This window comes from Rutidosis leptorrhynchoides, chromosome 7 (genome assembly GCF_046630445.1).
Source record: "Rutidosis leptorrhynchoides isolate AG116_Rl617_1_P2 chromosome 7, CSIRO_AGI_Rlap_v1, whole genome shotgun sequence".
Classification (NCBI taxonomy): domain Eukaryota; kingdom Viridiplantae; phylum Streptophyta; class Magnoliopsida; order Asterales; family Asteraceae; genus Rutidosis; species Rutidosis leptorrhynchoides.
The window spans coordinates 304,269,549-304,282,652 of NC_092339.1; positions in this window are offsets into that span (position 1 = coordinate 304,269,549).

Below are 13,104 nucleotides of genomic sequence, written 5' to 3' on the forward strand. Positions count from 1 at the left end.
AGGTTTCAGTCACCATGCCACGAATACAAGGAGCATTCTGTTGAGTGGTGGCCATGGTAGCAGTATACCAAAATCTTGCTAAACAGGCCGGATAGAGGCGAGAAGGAACTCCGGTGATGGATCTCGCCAAGGTACATCGCCTGATGTAGTCGATCAAAGCCTCATAGCCAATGTTGGCTTTATGCTTGGGAATAGAGAGAGCGTGTGCTGCATTGCCTCTAGAAAGGCAAATCAGTGCATGGTCTGGTGCATTATTGGCCTTAATCAGGTTAGGGTGAAGATTGAACAGTAGACCCTGTACAGCTTGTTCCTCAATGACCGGAGGAGGGTGTGGTTGCTGTTGTTGTTGTTCCACCTGTTGTTGTTGCTTTTGTTGTTCCTCTGGCTAATTCTCAGTAGGTGGTGATTGGTGTTGTTGTTCTGCCATTGATGAGATGTTGAAGATGAATGTATGAAGTATTTGAAGATTTGGGATTTTTTTTAGAGAAGAGTGTATTTGAAAGGTAAATCAAAGAGTTAATAACCGAAGGTTATTATGTAGAATTGATCGCCTTATTTAACCTTTCGGATTGGTGAAAAAGGTGCTGGAGAGAGAAAGTGGCAACTGTCATCTGCAGGCGCGTGGGTAGATGTGACAGACTGGCACGTTTTCGAGGGGATACAGACTGTTAACATGACGTTTAATTGGCTTGAACACTCATACCTCCCATTGAGCATTAAATGCAGCAGTTTTCAATTCAAATTGAAGTTAAAAACCATAAGATAAATTTTGTATTAAATACAAAAATTCTTTGTGACATTTAATATGTGATGAATTTAATTTTAAATCATTGAGAGTAAATGAGTTTCGGATTTAAGGTATCATTTAAGTATTGTGAGCTATTTATTATATCGTTTTGAACATTAAATAACCATGATATAAAAGACCTTGTTGTGCTGATTGTTTGACATGTAGGCAGTAAGTGAAAGAAATTTTGACTTACTGGTTTGCCCTACATGTTGTAGAGCCAGCACACCAACAAAATTGCCTTTTATTTTAAAGTTCAAGCATACCCAGCTCAGAGATGAGATAGTTAAAACATTTCTCATCTAAGGGCTTTGTGAAAAGATCTGCTAACTGCTGGTCTATTGGAATAAAATGTAGCTCCACATCTCCTTTTTGAACATGATCCCTTATGAAATGATATCGAACGTCAATGTGCTTAGTTCTTGAATGCATCACAGGATTGTTGGTAATAGCAATAGCACTTTGTAACATGAACACTATAGTCCTTCAGCTGGCTTTTCATCCATAGTACTTGAGTAGTACAAATACCAGCAGAAACATATTCTGCCTCAGCAGTAGATGTGGACATAGTATTTTGCTTTTTGCTCGTCCAGCTGACTAGCCTACCACCCAGTAACTGGAAACCACCAGTAGTACTTTTCCTGTCTATTTTACACTCTGCAAAGTCAGTATCTGAATACCCAATTAGCTCAAATTCCTAGTCTTTGGGAACCAAAGACCACGTTTGGCAGTACTTTTCAGATACCTAAATATCCTTTTTACTGCTAGCAAGTGTGACTCTTTAGGATCAGCTTGATATCTGGCACAGAGATATGTGGCAAACATAATATTTGGTCTGCTGGCTGTAAGATAAAGTAGAGATCCAATCATACCTCTATATTCAGTGATATTGACTGGTTCACCAATGGGATCAGCATCTATTTTAATAGATGCTTCCATTGGGGTCTCTATATCTTTTAAACAGGTCAGACCAAATTTCTTTAACATATCTTTGATATTTTTATCCTGATTTATAAAAATTCCATCATCAAGTTGTTTAATTTGCAATCCTAGAAAGTATTGCAAATCTCTTTGTAAGCTCATTTCATATGTCTTTGACATAAGTTTAGAAAAATCTTGACAATGTTTCTCATTTTTAGATCCATAAATAATATCATCCACATATATCTGTACCAGCAAGAGATCATCATCTATCTCTTTTGAGAACTGAGTGGTATCAATTGTTCCAACTTTAAAACCTATACCAGTGAGATACACATGAAGTGTCTCATACCATGCTCTTGGTGCCTATTTGAGGCCATAAAGGGCTTTGTCTAGCTTGTAGACATGGTCTGGATATTTACTGCTTACAAAACCAAGAGGCTGTTTGACATAAACTTCTTGCAGCTTCCCATTTAGAAATGCAGATTTAACATCCATCTGGAATACCCTAAAGTTCATCTTAGCAGCATATGCCAAGAACAATTTGATAGTTTCCATCCTAGCCACTGGAGCATATGTCTCTCCATAATCCAATCCTTCTTCCTGTCTGAAACCCTGAGCTACTAATCTAGCTTTGTTTCTAATTACAATCCCATCTTCATCCATCTTGTTTTTGAAAACCCATTTGGTACCAATGATCTTCTTAGTTTCATCATCAGGTTTAGGTACCAATGTCCAAACCTTATTCCTATCAAACTAGGAGATCTCTTCTTGCATAGCTCCTACCTAGCTTAGATCTTTGATTGCTTCATCAGGACATGTAGGTTCAATGGTAGACACAAAGTTTACATGCATACAAAAATTGATGGTTGCATGTCTTCTTGTTTTAACACCACTTGACATATTACCCATAACTTGTTCAATTGGATGCTCCTTTTTCCATCTAGTGTTATGAACAGGTGAGCTTGTTGTGGAACACACAGCATCTTGATCATCAGCTAGCTCAGAGGAATGAGCAGCAGTGGGAGACAGCTGTTCATTATGAGTGTAACCAGTACCAGCTTGAGATCCTTTAGAACCAGTAGACCTATGCTCCAATTGTAAAACTTTAGTAGAGCCAGTAGGTCCACATGGTTTAAACACAGATGGAACAGAGTGTTCCATCTCATCATCAGAGAACCCAGCAACATGGATTGGTGAGGGATTTGCTGCTGGTTCTTCTTCATCATCAAGAGCTTGCTGAGTTGACTCTTCAAACAGTAACTCCTCATCTTTTTAACCAGAAGATGAAGTAGGGGCAGTTTCATCAAATGTAACATTAATGGATTGTTCAAAACAGCCCCTTCTTTTATTGAAAACCCTGTATGCCTTTGACATGTTGGAATATCCTAAAAATATACCTTCATCAGCCTTATCATCAAACTTGCCTAGCTGATCCCTATTGTTTAGAATGAAACAGGGAGTGCCAAATACATGAAGAAATGAAATTGAGGGTCTTCTGCCTTTGAGAACTTCATAAGCAGTTTTCTGATGTCTTTTCACTATTAAAGATCTATTATGGGTAAAACAAGCACTGTTCACAGCTTCTGCTCAATATGAATTTTTCAGCCCAGACTCAGCCAACATAGATCTTGCTGCTTAAATGAGAGTTCTGTTTCTTCTTTCTACAACACCATTCTGTTGAGGTGTTCTCACAGCAGAAAAGTTCTGTGAAATACCTTTGTCAGCACAAAATTCTTCCAATGTTGCATTTCTGAATTCTGTACCATGATCACTTCTAAGCTGCTTCACCAATTGCCCATTCAGTAGTTCCATTCTTTTGATAAAATTGATAATTTCATCAGCAGCTTCACTCTTTTGCTTCAAAAAGAACACCCAAGTATATCTGGAATATTCATCAACAATCACCAGTGTAAACTTCTTCCCACTACAGCTGGCTATATTTACAGGACCAAAAAGATCCATATGAAGAAGGTGAAATGGTTTCTCAATAGATGAAATCTGATTTGATTTGAATGAGGCATGGTGATGCTTCCCTTTTTCACATCTAGGACATAATCTGTCCTTCACATAAGAAATTGTGGGTAGCCCAGACACCAAACTTTTACTAGATAACTTATGAATATCTTTGAAGTTGAGATGTGAGAGTCTCTTGTGCCATAACCACTTGAGATTGTCTACTGCCTTTGAATAAAAACAGGTATCAGTTGTTGTGACTGCTGTGTTCATGTCAATTTGATACATTTCTCATGTCTTGTTGCTGTCAGCAGTGACTTCCCTGTCTTATCAAAAATAGTGGCAATCTTTCTTCTGAACTGGACTATCTTACTTTTGCTTGTCAGTTGGCTTATGCTAAGTAGATTGTGTTTAAGCCCAACGACATATGCTACATTTGAAAAAGTAACATTCCCATTTGTTAAAGTACCAAAACCCTTTGTGTAACCCAATGAATTATCTCCATATGATACAACTGGACTATCCTTTTCTTGATAGTCCATCAGTAGGGACTTACATCCGGTCATATGTCTCGAACAACCACTATCGAGATACCAGATTTGCTTGTTTTGAATGCCCTGCACAGTAGCTAAGAGATTAGTTCTTTTTGGGAACCCATCCAAGGATGAGTTCTGGAAGGGTCATCTTTGATGATCTCTTCTTGTCTGCTAGTTTTCTTGAAGAGGCAGCAGCAGATGGGGTTAGGGTTAGAGTACACCGGTTGGCTAAGTGAAACTTGCTGCCACATTTGTAGCATTTTCTCACATTTGGTTTCGGTGACTGGTCATACACAGAGTAAATGGGTGCAGTAAGATCGGGTCTTCTTTCAGATAAGGCAGCTATGAGCTGGTCAAACTTGACAGTCATTATCTCAGTGATAGATGACCCAGCACTTGATTCCACAATTTGGTTTACTTTAGCTTTTCCCTTAAGGGCAGCTTTCCTTTTAGAATCAGTACCATAATCATGGTATACTGCTTTGCCTTTGTTTAAAGAATCGGTGTGGAAAGTTACTGACCAGTCAGCTGATGCTGGTCGATTCTTGTGAATCTTGATTGCTGCATTTGACTTGTCAGTATTGCGTTTTGCTGGCTTATCATTAGCTACTGGTTTACCAATACAATTTTCATCAGCTGGCTCATCATTGGTGGAATTTGAACACGAAGGGGAATCAATTGATTTTAACTTTCTTTGATTGTTTTAAGTGATTTCCCTTTTAATGCGTCTTTCCTTTGGAGTCATATAGTAAATGCTAGAGGGATCAGTAGTTTCATCAATTGAAGTACTAGTTTCCTTGGCTTTTACTTCATCCTCCAAATTTTTTTTCATGGATGGTGGTGGGGTCACAATAGGTCTGACAAACTTATTTGTTAAGACCTTTTTACCCTTAACTATCTTGGCAAAGGTATTTGGCAAGACAGCTTCAGGATCTGTTTCAAGAATGGGGTCCATGTAAGTAACTTCTGCAAGAGCAGCAGTAGCAGCATAGTCACCAGCAAAGAAAGCTTCAACTTGGGCAGGCACCTGCTCATTTACATACTTAGCTGTGCGTTGAACAGATGTACACCATGAAGCAACAACCTTCTTGAGGTCGTTTAGCTGGTTCTTAACATCTGCTGCCTCAACGTGAAGAGACTTTAAAGCAAAATTTTATTTTTCAAGTTTTGAAATTTCATTCTTCAAGATCTTAATTTCATCAGTTTTGCTTTTAAGTTTATCATTTAAAGATTTGTTATCATTTTTCAAAACTTCTTCACGTTTACTGCCTCTACATAAATCATCTCTTAGGTAGTCAAACATTTCAGCTTTTTCATCATCAGTATAAGTTCAAAAATTATCAACCTTATACAGCATTTCAGATTTCCATTGAGGTGAATCGTTTTTCCCTATCAGCTTCCCTCATATCAGCCAAAAACATACTACCATTGTCATCCTCATCAGACTCCTCGACCTCCTTGGCCATCAAACATAGCTTTTTACCAGAAGCATAACCAGCATCATCATCATCAGTATCACTATCAGAAGATGAAGAAGAGCTGGTTTCATCCCAATCATGATGCTCAACAACTAGAACCTTTTCTGGCTTCTTTCCCTTCTTATCAGCCTTTTCACTTTCCTTCATCTGAGCCTTCATAGCTTTGTACTTGTTCTTGTACTTATCAGCTTTTGAGAAGGAGTTAGCATGTGATGTTGAAGGTTTCCTGGACATGCATTCAGTAGCAAAATGTCCAACCTTCCCACAATTGTAACACTCGGATTTAGGACCCTTGACTGATTTGCTGATATACCTAGCACTTGATTTCTTACTCCCTTTGTATGGCTTGTTGGTTCTATTACGATTGAACCTTTTGAACTGCCTAGCCAGCAAAGCCATACCTTTAGCAAACCCTTCCACATCATTTTTATCATCACTGCTTTCTTCAGACCCAGTACCACTATCCATCTCATCTTCAGCTGACTCATCTTCTACCATCAACTTTTGAACCAGTAAAGCTTTTTGAGCTTTCTTTTTAGTAGCAGCAATAAGAGCGGTATCATCAGTTTTTGAGGATTTTGAGGTGGTGGGGGCAGACTTAAAGTTTTCTTTTAAATTCAGTTCAAGTTTAGCTTCTGCCTTTTCATGGTTCCAAAGTCTACCATAAAGAGAGGACATGTTAAAGTTCTTTAAGGTCTGGGTGGTTCTTAAGGGGTCAGTGACAGGTTTTCATTTACTAGGCAGTGAGTCAATGAATTTGTTTACTTGTTCAAAATCAGTATATATGATTTTTAAAGTAAGCAGGTCAGCAACTAGGGAGTTAAACCTAATGAAGGTTTGCTTAAGGGTTTCATTCTTATAGGCAAAGAACATTTCATACTCTCTTTTCAAAGCAATAATCTTGTTCTGCCTAACCTTATCCATGCCTTCATAAGTGACATCTAAATAGTCTAACATAAGCTTAGCATTCAGCTTTCCCTTAATTAGTTTGAACAGGTGGTTAGGTAAAGTTATAGCTAACAGAGTTCTGATCTTAGGTTCAAGTCCAACACGACGTTTGTCCTCAGCATCCCATCTGGCTGGAGTGAGAATAACCTCTCTGCCAGGAGCGGTAGGAGTGTCAGCAGTAGCTGGGATGCTATCAATAGTCTCAGTTGGGACAAATGGACCATCTATGGCAATACCAGGCATAATTGGGTCAATAGATTCCAAGTGAAGCATGAACCTTGCCTTCCAGGTTTCATACTCATCTTCATCAAATTTGGGTGGTCTATTAGATGAGCCATTTTCAAGGTAAGCTGTATTTGAGTATGCAGCCATGAGAGAATTCAGATCCAAGATATTAAATTATCAAGACTGAAGCTCTGATACCAGTTGTTGGTCCCTTGATAAACAACAGGAGTATTGTAGAGGGGGGTGAATACAATTTCTTATATTTAACTAACCAATTAAGCACAGTTTAGTATTCAAGCATGTAATGTAAATAGAGTTAAAGGTAATTTTTCAACTGTTATTCTTTATTGATTAAATCACAAAGAATTTCAACTATCCTTGGCGGAATAATAGTTGGTTGATACAGATTTACCTAAGTGTAGCTAAGAGGATAAACTTAAAGCTATTACACGTTTTGGACTCTAAATAAATAAACCCACACCACTAGTTGTTACAATAGTGGATACAACAATTTATAGTAGTCCTATTAACTGTGTAATGGTTCTATTGTCCACAGGTACATAGGATGTCTGTACTTGTGGGGACAACTGTATTAGAGAGCGTGCTCTCCTCTTTCCTCTTTGGTAGCTATTTGCAGGAACACCCCAATTTGGTTTGGCACCACTATTCATTTAAACAAATAGAATGTTGTGTCCCCTAGGCATTGACAAAGTATAGCACATGTCTGCAAATGCGTTAAACCTCTGCATTCCCATGTGGTCTTATAAGGTCACTTGTCAACCGCCGACGCGTGTCCTTTCCTGTTCAACTTTGTCTTTGACTTCTGTTGAATAGTACAATTGATGTAGACCACTCGGGAAACCACCATGTGAAATGACCCGTTCATATACATTATAAACGATTCACAATAATTGATAACATTGCGAGGTATTTGACCTCTATATGATACATTTTACAAACATTGCATTCGTTTTTAAAAGACAAAATTTCTTTACATCAAAAATTGACAGGCATGCATACCATTTCATAATATCCACTATCCAACTATAAATTGATTTAATAATAATCTTTGATGAACTCAATGACTCGAATGCAACGTTCTTCGAAATATGCTATGAAAGACTCCAAGTAATATCTTTAAAATGAGCAAATGCACAGCGGAAGATTTCTTTAACACTTGAGAATAAACATGCTTTAAAGTGTCAACCAAAAGGTTGGTGAGTTCATTAGTTTATCATAATCATTTATTTCCATTATTTTAATAGACCACAAGAATTTCATTTCCAGTTCTCATAAATATACGTCCCATGCATAGAGACAAAAATAATCATTCATATGGTGAACACCTGGTAACCGACATTAACTAGATACATATAAGAATATCCCCTATCATTCCGGGATCCTCCTTCGGACATGATATAAATTTCGAAGTACTAAAGCATCCGGTACGTTGGATGGGGTTTGTTAGGCCCAATAGATCTATCTTTAGGATTCGCGTCAATTAGGGTGTCTGTTCCCTAATTCTTAGATTACCAGACTTAATAAAAAAAGGCATATTCGATTTCGATAATTCAACCATAGAATGTAGTTTCACGTACTTGTGTCTATTTTGTAAATCATTTATAAAACCTGCATGTATTCTCATCCCAAAAATATTAGATTTTAAAAGTGGGACTATAACTCACGCATATAAATATTGTAAAACAGTTAATAAAGCATTTGCATGTATTCTCAGCCCAAAAACGTAAAGAGTAAAAGGGAGCAAATGAACTCACATACTGTATTTCGTAGTAAAAATACATATAACGTCATTGAACAAGTGCAAGGTTGGCCTCGGATTCATGAACCTAAATTAATTATATATAATTATGTGTTGGTCAATATTTGTCTAACAAATTAGGCCAAGTCATAGTGTACCACAATCCTAATGCTCGAGACTAATATGAAAAAGTCAACAAAAGTAAATTTGACTCAAAATAATTTCCAAAAATCTATACATGATTAATATATAGTTTAAATATCGTCGTTTTATATTTTTAAATATTTTTAAAAGATTTATTAGAGTAAATAATATAATTTATTTATTAATAAATAAAATTTTATATTAAATTTATATAATATAATATACTTTTATATATATTAAGTAATAAACTTTATAGGGTTCATTCAATATCATAAAGATAATATGATAGGTATTATTAAAGTAAGTTATTACACGTAGTAAAATATGTTTGTATCACATATTTATTTGATTAAATAATATCTATAATGATAGTAAGTAAAAGTTGTATTATTTTGTAATAATAATTATTATTATAAAAATATCAATATTTATAATTACTAAGATGATATTATGATAAAACGATAATTCTAATTATGATAACTTTAATATTTACGATAATTTTTAATATTATCTTTAAAATAATAATTCTATTTAAAATAATAATAATAATGATATTTTAAAGTAACAATGACATTTCTATTAAAATGATAATTTTTGTTAAAATGATAGTTTTAATACTAACGATATTTTTAATAATAATAGTAATGATAAAAATAATAAGAACGATAATTTTATCTAAATCAATATCTTATAATATTTTAATTTCATCATGATCCTCTTACTCATTATTACCTAATCATTTCGTTTAATAGCTTTTAATCGTCTTTTATATCGTGTTCATAATAATGATAATAATAGTAATCAAAATAATTAGGTGTTACAAATATTTGTTTTAATTACACTAATATTAATAATGATAGTTACTATAACATTATTAACGATAATACTAATAATTATCTTAACGATAATATAGTAATAATAATAATAAAAATAACAATAACCATTTTTAAATAATGATATATATATTAATAATGATAATAATAATAATAATAATAATACTAATAATAATAATAATAATAATAATAATAATAATAATAATAATAATAATAATAATAATAATAATAATAATAATAATTGGATAATAATAATAATACTAATTATAACTTTAACGATAATAACGATAGTAATAATAAAAAAAATAACAATTTTTAATGATAAATCCATTTTATTGATAAAGATAATAATAATGATAATAATAAGATAAAACTAGAACGACGATAAAAACGACGATAATAATAATCATTTTTAATAAAAATATAGAAAATTCAATTGATTATAACTTCTAATCCGTTCATCGAAACCATTCGATATCTAAAGGAAAAGTCCTTAATTTTTCGCTAGCTTTCCAAGGACATGCATATCTTATACCTTATCTCAACCGCAAGTGTAACTAATTCAAGATTCAACCTAACCTGTCTAAGGGCAATATCAAAAGTACAAGCATGCATAATCCTAAATACTCGAGCACTAGTCAGGGATACACTATTAGTATGTAAAAGTTAAATTATGAGTACTCACGTATCAATATTGAGATTCAATATTGCAGGAAAGGTACGTAGACGCAACGGAAATGATAAACACTATATTGACCTCACGAGCATACCCATGAACCATACTCAATCACCTCCATAGCTATAACCCATAATTTCCTTAATCCTATCCTACTCGAAAAACAATTTCGAAATCACTCAGACAGTACTCCGTCGTAATATTTTATGTATAGTAATAATATCTTGAAATAATACGGAGTAAATATATATATGTAAATCGATTGAGAGAGTTTAGAGAAAAATATTTTCAAGTTTATATGAAATAATGAAACCTATTGAATTCTATTTATAATAGATTTTTGAATTATTAAAGTGAATTATTAAAGTATGAATTATTAAAGTGAATTATTAAAGTATGAATTATTAAAGTGAATTATTAAAGTATGAATTATTAAAGTGAATTATTAAAGTTAAAGTAAAGTAAAAATAAAGTAAAGGTAAAGTTTAAGTATAGTAAAAGTATAAAACTATATACGTATAATACGCGTATAAATATATATAATATTAATTTAAATCGTTATATATATTTAATAAAATAAAATATAAATATCGTTATCTTTATCATACTAGTTAAGTAATGAGTTGTCAAAAGTGGTTCTAGATATTTATAAAAGTTATATACATTTTAATAATAAAGTTCTTTTTAAACTGAAAACGTTTTTGTACGTTTGAAACTAAATAGATCAATCGAGTCTTTATGAGATTCAATCTTCCACTATCCTTTGTCTAGTTCTCAATGATTGACAATTTGTTCTTATTTATAAATCACTTTACCATTTTCTGAATATTGTTAAAATGGAAAGATTTCTCAAATCAACGCGGGCCTTTCAACAGAGACTTGTAATCATAATTCAATATATCTAATAATTCAATCATTTGATCTTATCTTCTAATTTCATTGATAAATATTTTGAAACAGATACAATCATATAAAGTATTTAATCTAATATTTTGTTTACGTTTCAAGTTATAATATATATACACATATACATATATAATCATATTCGTTTAATGGTTCGTGAATCGTTGGAACTTGGTCGAGGTTGAATGAATGTATGAACATAGTTTAAAATTCTTGAAATTTAACTTAACAAATATTGCTTATCGTGTCGGAAACATATAAAGATTAAAGTTTAAATTTGGTTGGAAATTTCCGGGTTGTCACAGTACCTACCCGTTAAAGAAATTTCGTCCCGAAATTTGAGTGGAAAGGTCGTGAATGATAATAAGTATGTTTTCATGATGCATACGGGCTGAAAATTAGAGTTTTATCATCAGCGAATAATTTGGATAAACAATCCATTTATATGAAGAGTACGAATGAAGCTAACATAGAAGAGTGAAATGAGTAAGTGTAGATTCATCTTATCATTTGACGTAGATATGATTGATTCCCAGATTTCAAGGGATTTGAAGAAAATCTTCTTAATAAGATTTGACTCTCCGGTAAACAAGGGAATTAGGATCCGCTTTAAATGCGATCGTCCATTTTAATTGTTCTGTCAGAGATTTTCTTATAAATTCACCTCATTCGTTTCCTTACAACTCACACCTTCTGTTGATACATTTTATGCAAGTCCTTAGACATCTACCCACATCCATTGCAGGTACATCAGTTTATAGGCCACCATGATTGCTCGTTATTATCCTATCCGTGTTTGTATGTGGTTACAGGAACTGCAGGAACGAGATTTAGATGTTTGACTATGTTAGACTTAGTCAGACGTACGAGTGAAGCCTCACTAGTACGGCTGACAGGCTCATACGCACGGTTGATGCTGAGCTAAGTCACAATTACAACCTAAATGAGAAGACACGAGTGAGTGATCACCCGTACGGCTGATGAAGCCAATTCGTACGTGTGATGAATGAATCGTATGGGTGAGTCAACAGCAGGGGTATATAAAGTCTTATGTTCTTCATTTTAGGTTAAGCCTCTCATTTGTTACACACACTCAGATCTAGTGAGCTCCTCCGATTCTCTCTCAGTCCAAATCACCCAGGTGGTGAATAATAGCTCTAGGTGTTGATCTAATCACACTTGATTTAGTTGTGGTATGACTAAATTAATCACAAAAAGCTTAACCTATTCACTAGAGGGTTTGATTCACTTATTCCGTCATTGTGTGAGTTAAATCTGTTGATTTCTAAGTTCCTAGTCATGTTTCATCACCTTCTATTCTTTCCCCCTCAACTCATATTTTAAAGTATTCATCAATATGCTCCATCCAGTTCTGATTCTCGATATACTTATAACTTTCATATCGGTCATTCTTCATTTTCATCTACCGTCGGAAGAATCTATTTACTTCTACTATACTCTTGGGTTTATAGTGTTTCTAGTTCTCCCGTGTCTTTATATTGCTATATGCATCGATATATATGGTTTATAATTTTTGGTTTGTTGTTGGGCTTTATATCTTCCCTTATATTTCAAAGTCTCTGTTTCTATCTTCGATAATCATTGTCATCCATAGTTAATGCTCTCTTTTATTTGCTGCAATTTATACCCCAATTTCTATTTCGGAGTTTTGTCCTTTCGTTTCTTCTTCTTGCGATTAAGCACCGCTTGTAATGGTCCAAAATTCACAAATATGATTTTCGGAATGAACATTGTTAATGTTCTAGGAAGGAAATTGTGATGGCACGATCTTGACTTGTCAAATTACTAGAATACCTTGGAAAAGGCCGAATCATCAAGAAATATTTTCTTGATATTTTAGAGGTTAAATAGAATACAAGAGTCGTATAACATGGCACATGATAATGTTATGATCTGTGAATCATCACGTTCCATTTA